We start from the raw sequence: 11,004 nt of genomic DNA, 5'->3' as shown, positions 1-11,004 counted from the left end.
GAAAATAAAACATGTTTAATCCACATTTTCAATTTTTAATTGATTGACAATAAATTTTATGTAAACATTATCATAATGTACCTAAACTGTCACACTTTTTTTAATGAAACACCGAGTCATGTCATTTGAATCAATTTCGACCTTTCATATTTTAACGTTATGTTAACTCTTAATTTAGTCTAGTATTGATTAGTTATTGATTAAACCTTTATTTTTTTGCATATAAATAAATATTTTTACAGACAAAGCAAGCTTTCATGTTTGTTTTATTTTAAGATGCATACTGATGGAAATACTTTTTGCTTGTCTGTAGTTTGATACTGTATATGTAGTAAGCTTTTAACGTCGAATCCTATTGTGACGTCAGCAAACCCGCGATCTACCTTAAGTATACTCACAAGTAGAAATATACACGGAGAAACGTGCGTTAACGTGACGTCACAATGAGGCTGCAACGACGTTAGTTAAATTGCAGCGATATAGGACAGCGAGAAATTCAAATATTGAGTATATTTTAGTTGTTTCCAAACATGTAAAGTGTAAATATAAGGAATGTTTTTCAGTTTTGTGTGAATTATTGGTGTGTGAATCACACAGACTTGCACGTAGGCATATTTTTCATGAAGCGCACACAAAACTTCAAAACATTCATTAAATGTACCTCAAAACAATATACGTACAAACTGCGTTGGAAAGAGCAAACACTGATCTATAAAAGCACCAAAGGTGGAATCAGGTGCCATGAAGGAGTAAGCGTTTCTGTCGACCGCTCATACATGCCGGGAGTTCCTTGTCATGATCGGGATATAACTGAAAAATCCGTAGACAATCTGTTGTGTAAAATAATTGCCGAACAATCTGAATGTGAAACTGTCATTCAGCATTCCACTTAATATAGAATTTGCTGATAAGGTCAATGAATCGAGCATAGAATTTGCAAAATGTTGACTTTGCGTCTTTCATAAGACCTTGTCCTCTGTAAGGCAAGAATGTTTATTTGATGGAGATACCATAGACTCTGAGTCCTGATTCTCTAGCACCACAGTGACAAATTCTAAGTCCTTGCCCACAAATTAATTACTTCATATTTTGAGCCCTTCTTCACTTTAACTTACCACTGACTCTGATTTCTTGTTCACTTCTTACCACTGCGTCCCGTTATTAGAAGCAGGGACGTAGCATCCGGGGGGGCCAGGGGGGGCCTGCCCCCCCCCCCCACTTTTTTCCCCAACATAACCTTTACTATAGTAAATGTTCATTGATGGGATGGTTGGCCCCCCCACTTTATAACCATAGTATAGTGACAGCAAGAACTGTAAGGAAAAAATTGGGATTAATATTAAGTTGGTTTAGAAAAAGTTGGCCACTCCCCCCCCCCCCCCACACACACACACACACACACACACACACACGAAATAGGATTTTCGAGTTTGGGCAACTTTTAATTTTTTTTTTTTTTTTTTTTTTTTTTTTTTTTTTTTTTTTTGCTTGTCAACTTTTTCAGGTAAGTAAAAAAAAAATTTTCTCAGGTTGGCCCCCCCACTTTCAAAAACGATGCTACGTGCCTGAGAAGACCCATTTTTGTATTCATATGAAGCAGCATTGGTCCAAAATCTTATGTGAAAAGAAGAAAACAATTGCTATGGCCTTCAGCTCGACATTTAGGTATATCGACGACGTATTTTTAATTAACAATGCGCGCTTCATGAAATATGCCTACGTGACAAGTCTGTGTGATTCACACACCAATAACTCATACAAAACTTAAAAACATGCCTTAAATTTACATTTTACATGTTTGGAAGCAACTAAAATATACTCAATATTTGAATTTCCCGTTGCCCTATATCGTTGCATTTTACTAACGTCGCTGCAACCTTATTGAGACGTCACGTTAACGCATGTTTCTCCGTGTATATTTCTACGCGTGATTATATACTAAATTGGTTTTCAAATCAATTTCACAGTTGGCTTACTAGAAAAACACAGCAATTGTTAATATTTAACAATGGTAATTTTCATTCTTATGTCGATATAATATATACCGGTGAGCTTGACAGTGGCGGATCCAGAGGGGGGGGGGGGTTACGGGGGTTGCAACCCCCCCCCCCTTTGGATTTGCAAAAAAGAAAGAGAAATAAGAAAGTTCCAATTTTTTGTTGTGTTTTTACTACAGAAAATGTAAGGTGAAAGGCTAATGTTGTAATATATAAAGAAATTCGGTTGTAAAAACAAAATAAAACCCCATCCCTTTACAAAATAGGATTTTCAGGTTCGGAGATTTATTTTCCTTTCTTTTTCAAAAACTTTCTGGTAATGTATACAAGTACTTTTTCCCAGATTGATCAATGTCCCACTTTCAAAAACCATACTCCACCCTGTATCGATATTCTATTGAGTTATTTAACTATATGTATGTATACAACGTACGTTTTAACTGTTTTCGCCTTCAACCCCCCTTTTGAAAAAAACTTCAAACCCCCCCCCCCCCTTTGAAAAATTTCTGGATCCGCGCCTTCTTGAGATAAAAGATACCGCAGAGTCTGACACATCTGTTTCATATTTGGATATTTTACTCAAAAAAGACGACAATGATTATCTAACAACAAAACTCTTTGACAAACGTGATGAATTTAACTTTAAATCGTCAACTTCCCCCACTTTTGCAGAAGTATACCTTCATCGCCTGCATACGGAGTTTAAATATCTTTAGTTGATTCGATGCGCAAGATCAGGCTCTACGTACGAACAATTTCTAAAACGAGGTAAATTATTGGCAAACAAGTTGATTAAACAAGAATATCGACAGTCTCGTTTAAATTCATCATTTCGTAATGAAACGGAAAGCTGTATTATAGCGAAAGTTATCGCCCTTGTTATTATTAATTACTAATTATATACATCGAAAATAAATAGTTAATTAGTGTTGAATTTAAATTAAAGTGATCAATAATAATCATTGTATGTTACTTTAGTTGGGTTAATAAAGATTTGTTGATTGGAAGCTAAATTAGTGTTTTAATTAGTTTGTAAGTATTTAATCACTATGTATTATAGATGGTGTTAAGATATATAGAGTTTTTACTGCCAATCATTGTGAAAGTACGTGTAAGTGTGCGAACTTCCCTGCTATTATTGCATTGTTAAAAATGATAAGTGTGCGATCATCCCTGCTTATTGCTTGACAGAGTGTGTGGTCATCCCTGCTCTGTAATTGGCATCTCTTAGCAGCAAGTGTGCGGACATCCCTGCTTTTTGATGCGCAAGACCAGGTGTGTGGACATCCCTGCCTGCATCTTGTGGTAGAGCATTGGTGTGCGGACATACCTGCCAGTGTCTCTAGACTAGAACCGTATTAGTGTCAAGTGTGTGGTCATCCCTGCTTGTCACTGCGAAAGGGCAAGTGTGCGGTCATCCCTGCTTGTCTCTTGTGGAAGAGCGCTGGTGTGTGGACTTCCCTGCCAGTGTCACTTGTTCGCTACCAGTAAAGACCTTATATACGCAGTATCAAGTGATTAAGACTGCGCATTGTACATATTTGCAGCATCTCAAGGCTATCCGTTTTTATCACGGGTACGAGCCTGCGGGGGTTCACAGGCATTGGCAGTGACCTCCCTTGCACGTTACAGTAAGTTTTATGGTCGATACAATGACTTTGACAGCAATTACAATTTATCATTGAGTCAAATGTTGACTGACGTTTTTCATACCAATTGTAAGACCATTATTTATACACTGAATAGATGACGCTTATTTCCCGATCATGACAAGAAGCACACGGCGGACGTGACCGGTCGGCTGGGGATGCTCACTCCTCCATGGCACCTGATCCCACCTCTGTTGTTTTGGATGTTTAATTGTGTTTGCTTTGCTCGTATTTTGTAGTTTTATGGACATTTATGTCGTACAATGTTTGTTACCTCCATATGTTTCATTTTGATAACTTTTATTTTACTTTTTGTAAGAATAATTATACAGTCTCTGATATAAATATCGGCTCTGTACAAACTTTTTAGATTAATTCTACATTCCGTCTGTTTATTTATCATTGTAATGCAATTGTCATGTAAAACACGTTTTAATTAGCTCGAAGCAGTAAAACGAGCGTTAACGAGGCAGAAAGTTTTTCATTGTGATGTCATAATAGAGCGACGCAAAAAATGCTCCGTGACGTACTTTATGTAACGAAACTCAACAAAATAAGACGTAAAGAACAAACAAAACGCAAGGATTGCATTAGATTAGAATGGGAATAACTGATCTTTTAATTTGGTATTTGCGACCGTTAATACTGATTTAACGGTCGCACACATCAGTTTTACCGGCTCCGCTTACGCGTCGCCGGTAAAACTCAGTTTGCGACCGTTAAATCAGCATTAACGGTCGCAAATACCAAATTAGAAGATAGTTATTCCCTAATTTTCTTTATGGAGACGCGTTAAGGAGGAATGCCACACCAACTTTTTATTTTATAGATCTCTGAGTCAACCTTTTTAAACAATGGTTTCAGCATTGAAAGGCCGACATTAGGTCTTAATTATTTTATATGAATTTTTTTGTATTTTTTCAAAGAAAACGAAAAAAATTAATTACATCCAAATTAGGTGCTTCCTTGTAAAATTTTTGCTGTAAATGAATGCATCACATGAATACCTAATAAAATATGTAAAGAAAGTCTGATTAGACTTTTAAATTTTTTTTATAAAAATATATTTATGAAAATAAAACATATAATTTGTGAATATTTTTTAAACTTGTGGTTAAAATCTTCTTAAAACCAGCTACAACTGGGGAGAACATGTTCATTAATCATATTTATAAAAGAAATTGAAACGAAGTAGCCAAATTTTAGAGAAATTAATTTTTTTAATTTTAGCCAATCCCGATCAAAATTAAACCTATCCCGACCATAATTGTACAATTATTGGAAATAAATAACATTTTCCTAAGAACACTAGTCTGATTAGGTGTTATAAGGGTTGAAACATTATAGAACCTGACAATAAAATAGATTTATTCATTGTAAATACATGAAGAGGCAATAAATAAGCATTTTATTCATTTTGTGTTATTTTTGATCGGGATCAGTTTAATTTTGATCGGGTTAGGTCCAAATATTAAAAAAATTAATTTCTCTAAAATTTCTCAATTTCGTTTCAATTTCATTTAAAAATATGATTGACAAACATGTTGTCCTTAGTTGTGACTAGTTTTATGGTGTTTTTAACCATAGGTTTAAAAAATATTTACAAATAATGTGTTTTATTTTCATAAATAATTTTTTATAAAAAAAATCAAAAAGTCTAACCAGACTTTCTTTTCATATTTTATTAGGTATTCATGTGATGCATTCATATACAGCAAAATTTTTACAAGAAAGCATCTTATTTGGATGTAAATAATTTTTTTCATTTTCTTTGAAAAAATACAAAAAAATTCATATAAAATAATTAAGAGCTAATATCTGCCTTTCAATGCTGAAACCATTGTTTAGAAAGCATGACTCATAGATCCATAAAATAAAAAATTGGTGTGGCATTCTACCTTAACCATGCTAAGTGTTTTACATTCAATTATGCCATACTCTTAGTATAAAGTTAACTAAACCTCTTTGTTTATTTATTTATTTATTTAAAAAATAATTGAGCATAAGATATTTAAACTTTATATCTAAAAATTAAAAAACACGTTTGTAAATCATAGTTGCAGTGCCAGATCATTCATTTCTAGTAGTTTTATGGGGGATCAGCATCAAATTACCACAATATACGATGTAGTTGTAACTTATTTTGAATGGAAATGAAATAAATAAATCCCTAAATCATAAAGAAATCTTTAATATCCATTAATTTGATGCGTCGATAGGCCACTTTATATCGTTTTCTACGTAATTATATATAAAATTTTGCCCAAATTTCTAATATAGTGTCAAAATTGTACAAAACTTTTTCCACTTAACCTGGCAAACCTGTTCATCAGGGTAGCAATTTGAATATAAATTTATTAGAAATGTTTTTGAGTTGTGAATTTTTTGGTGTTATTTTTCCTTTGATTACTGCAAAAAATCATTATTACACCATGTTTCTCATACTGACAAAGACTGAATTGATTGCCTCTCAAGGACTGGAGCACGTGTAACCAAGAGGATTCCTAATTCTTTAATTCGGGCAGATAAATCACGGTGCCAAGTGAGTAGCATTAACCCCTTCACTTCCGTACCGGTCAAATTGACCGATGGCGCGTTAAAACACGACTTCGCGAAAATAAGATCTCCGTATCTATTTTATGGTAGCATGAAGGTATATAAACTATATATCATCTTTTTGGAAATTTTCTCTACTTTTAAAATATCTAAAAAGATTTTGTCTTTATTGCCGGTATTTAATCGATTTTACGTTGTGAAGACAAACGTGACTTTTTTAAATTGGCGTAATTTTCCAAAGTAATTGCCGATTTTCTAGACGATTGACATTTTTTTGCTGATTAACTTTATAAAGAATGTATGGTATTTTCTTAAAGTATATTTTCTCTGCTTTTAAAATATGTAAAAATTATTGTTATTACTTTAAAGTGTATTTTAAAAACAAGAATTTTCTTGCACTTGTGTGTTTTTTCTCGATTTTATTCGTAATGTTTAAACAAAGCTCAGTTTTACGTTTTATTTCTGTGTTGAAAAAGGGAAAACAAAATAAAGCTGGTAAAAGTAGAAAAAATTTCCTTTCCAACAAGCCCTTACAGGCCTTCTTACGCTCAGTATTTTCTTAATTACGATAATTTTAATTTGTGACCTTCGCATAGTTTTTATGGAAAAATCGGTCAGTATTTACATGTAACGTCAAGGTCGATATTGTTGCGACTTACTCGAAACAATAAATTGTTTTATGACTTTTTTGACCATTTAAATATATTTTCTAATGAAATAAATGCATAATAGAAAAAAAATAGATTTTAAAAAACAAATATATACTATCGTTCTGCCTTTTGTGTGAAGTGAAATGTTAATTTATTCATCTAGCCTACATGTAATGATGTATATTTCATGTAGTGATATACAACGTTGATAAAAATTGTAGATGCCCTAAACGTCGATCTTCACTTAAAAAAAATCAGATTTTTAATATTGTTGTATCTTGTTATACTGTATTCTTAATTTGCAATTTAATTAGATCTATATTGGCACGAAATTTAACAATACAAAAACTCGCATTTATAAATAAATACGACTCATCACTGTATGAGTTGATACGAATTGAAATAACCACGTGTTTCCGCTATGGCAGCTGTAAACAACATGATGGCGATCCGAAATCTGAACGTCAATTTTCATGATTATTTCACGACGAAGATCATCACATCAATGAATCAAGTAATACGGACATGCCTTTGGTATTAGCAGGTGAAAATACGTGTATATTGACTGAATAGTTTAAGTTTAAAACGCAATTAATTCACGTTCAAAAGAAAACTAAATGTACACATTCATGTACTAGATCTTCATATTTCAGTGTTCGTATTTCGTATTGTTCAGCCAATTTTGTGTTGCTTTTGAACTTTGATGCTTTTGACAATAACTCGTAAGTTCAAAGTAAAATCAAAGTTGTCATAATAATGGATAGTTGTTTTCAGTATGTGTGTACCAGTGTGTACATGTACCACTTTCACATTGAATTTTTAGGGTGCTTTCACCATATGCTACAATACTTTCATCTGTGAATACCCACTTTCTAAGCCCACCATGAACTACGAAGGTCAATTAATATGGAAGGACACCAATGAACAGGTAATTTTTTGTTTTGGTATTGAAAATTTCTGTATTTCTAAAATTTCAAAAAATAAAGTCTAATTTCATTTATGTCATTCTCATGATATTACATTCATACAAGTTTATAAACATTTGATTTACATTTTGAAAAATAAGTGTTTGAAACACATAATACTTATGATGCTTGATTATTCATCAGACACATTATTTAAACATGTGATATCTATTTGAATAAATGCCGAGATATGGAACAAGCTGTTTTTATAGACTGCTGTTGTATTTCCAATCTGCATAAAGTATGTGATTAGAAATTCCATTTTCTCAATTTTTCAGACACTTTCCAATTATCGTACATCATATACATAGCTGGTCAAACTCACTGGATGGTTTATCAACACTCCCACGCTCACGAACAGCCTTGCCCCAGGAATTTTGCCCTGAAGTAACATTGCAGTCTATTGTCTCCTTTCTTTTTACAACCCTGGCAGCCATGCAGGTATGCAATCTATGAAAGCCATGAAGGGACATAGAATTTTTTAAAAATTATAAAAGTAAACCGAGTTCTCAATTTATACAATCCATTCTCTTGTTATAACAAAATACCAATTCATTCTCACAGATTATCAATTTGTTTCCTCAAATTACACAATCCGTTATCTCAGATTAATCATAATATTTCTAAAAAAAAATATATATTGAATTAGTTATGAAAGAGGTTGGAAATGACCGGATGCTGAAACAAAATAAATAGAACGCACTAATTGATTTAAATGGTTGGATGTATCTTAGCTGCAGATCTGTAGCTCTCCGAAAAAATACATATTGATAGACCGGAGAGCTACAGTGCCACCCATTGAAGAAACTATATATTTATTGTGCACAAAAATGTGCACTCGATTCTTGAGTAATTTAATCAAATTCTTGCCTTAATTGCAAAAAATGGAAGATTAAAAAAAAAATACTCTCTCCTCTATCAAGTTCTCCCGTACTTGATATCTGAACGAAGCATATTGGACCGAATTATCTTTGAAACCAAAATGGCAGTATACATAAGTGAAATGTCTGATGATTGCAATATCAGGTCCAGGAGGACTATTAACAACAATTATGAGGATTGTTTTGTTGTGGAAAGAGTCAAAGAATATGTTAGAAACACACCGTTAGTAATATTTTGAGATTACAACTTTAAAATCATGGAGAAATAAATCGAGACCCGAGCGCATTTTTTTGTGCGCAATAAATATACAGTTTTTTCAATGGGTGGCTCTGTAGCTCTCCGGTCTATCAATATATTTTTTTTCGGAGAGCTACAGATCTGCAGCTACATGTATCTGTACATATATGTAATAAAATTCAAGAGCACAGAGAAAATCAGGAAACTGACGTTGTAACAAATTGAGATCTTGAATTATTACTCTGTGAAAACGAATTACCAGTATGTAATTCGAGATCTCAAATTATGAATCAAGAGGGCGAATTAGAAATCTGTAAGATCAAATTGTGTAATTCGAGATCTTGAATTATAAATCGAGGGAACGATTTAGTAATCTGTGGGATTGGATTGTCTAATTCGAGATCTCATTTTCTACTTTTTGAAAAATTGACGTGTCCCTTCATGGCTTTTGTAGCAATCTAATTAAAATTAGATCTTTCATCCACTGCCAGATTTTTTCATATGTTGCGATAGCGTAAACAGAAGCTTTAGTCAGATTGCCATATATGCTATTTGTTTTAGTTCAGTAAATTTACCATGATGGTTTACTACAAGGTTGTTGAATTATCAGTCCTAATACATTGACTACTTGAATCACATAATGAATACAATTTTAATTTTAAAAGGAAAATCAAATAACTGTAGTAATTTCAGCATTCTTAATTTTATTTATAAATGTAAATTCATATACACAATGCCATGTATCTGTTTCAAAATATTTAAATCTTTTACAGGATAGAAGCTGATCACTTGTACTTGACAGCAAATAATAATATCTTGGACAAGTCAAAGAATTTCCTCCAGTCTTACAGAGAAATGACAGTTGATAAAAGAATGGTGGACACAAAGTAAAAGTGCTCTTCAACATGTTGTTGAAGATTTCAGTCTGATTTGGAATTCATCTTGCAATATTTCTGGATTTGTATATTTGAATATAAGCGTCAATTTTTCAACTTATTGACTAAACAGTTTTGGGTTAAATATTGCCAATGCTATCTATTATTATTATTTCCCTCCAAGATAATGTCAAGTCTTTATTGTACCCCTTAAACTCTGTTATACCAGAAAAATCTTGTAATGAAATCATTTAGTTTTTTTTTCTTGTTAGATTAAATTCATGAAAATAAAGATTATTTCTAATGGCATCAAGAGAATGGATTTCTTGTTCAACAAAAAGATTGCATACATGTTTTGCTAGGGGTTTGTAAGAAGCAGTCGAGAATTCTTTGCTTGCAAATTTTGTCATTCGCCATTTTTATTACGTCAACTATTAGATGATTTATCCATGTTTGAAGCATTTCAAAATTGATATTTACTTACAGTTTAAAGCAGAATTCTGTACTGATATGACCTTGACCCCCTGAAAAACAAGAGTGTCAAGGTCAATTTTTAATACAAAAATGTTCTTTCATCTTTATGGCCCATATATATCTTACAAACAATATCATGAAATATACAAAAAGTGTCTAGAATGTGTCCAGAATGTGAAATAACAAACATGTATATAGCCAAAAACTTTAAAATGATGTTGCTTAGCAACCACTTAAAGGTCATTAAACAGATATTTGAACTAAAATGATGCATGGATATTGCAGTTCTGATCCCTTCTTGAGAGTATATTCAGAATTTTCCATTTCAGCATCCATTGTGTAAAATTATGGCAAGAATATTGAAAAGTGTTGAAAAAAATTGATGAAACTTTTGCACTTATTTGACCTTTGACCTCCTAAAAATAGTTCTAATAAGGTCAAACTTTAAGACAATTTATCTGTTGTATGTCCCTTTTAATTTTATGACCTCACATCTAATTTTTATATGTGCTGGAATGCATAAATGTGTCTAGGATGAGTAAAAAATGAAAATTTCTGCCCGAAAATTAAAGAATTCTGCTTTGCTTAGCAACCCCTTTTAAGTAGTTATATGCAGAATTGAAAAAAAGTTTATGTGTTTCATGTAGTAGAGTATAATGCTCTTTTTTGGGTATATACCAAATTTCCTATTTCAACATACATCATACTTAATATTTAGC

General features: G+C 32.5%; 1 long non-coding RNA gene across 1 annotated transcript; it reads left to right on the top strand.

Annotated features, from left to right (window-relative positions):
• Window positions 1-7,448: 7,448 nt before the first annotated feature.
• On the top strand, window positions 7,449-10,700 carry LOC134264622 (uncharacterized). The gene is made up of 3 exons (XR_009991571.1): window positions 7,449-7,780; window positions 8,096-8,258; window positions 9,710-10,700. It is a non-coding gene; the product is annotated as an uncharacterized LOC134264622 (long non-coding RNA).
• Window positions 10,701-11,004: the final 304 nt, after the last annotated feature.

This window comes from Saccostrea cucullata, unplaced genomic scaffold, assembly GCF_032062105.1.
Source record: "Saccostrea cucullata isolate Sc308-1 unplaced genomic scaffold, CSIRO_AGI_Scuc_v1 ctg11083, whole genome shotgun sequence".
Lineage (NCBI taxonomy): Eukaryota > Metazoa > Mollusca > Bivalvia > Ostreida > Ostreidae > Saccostrea > Saccostrea cuccullata.
The sequence above is the reverse complement of the archived record's forward strand: the minus strand, read 5'-3'. Positions and strand labels throughout refer to the sequence as shown.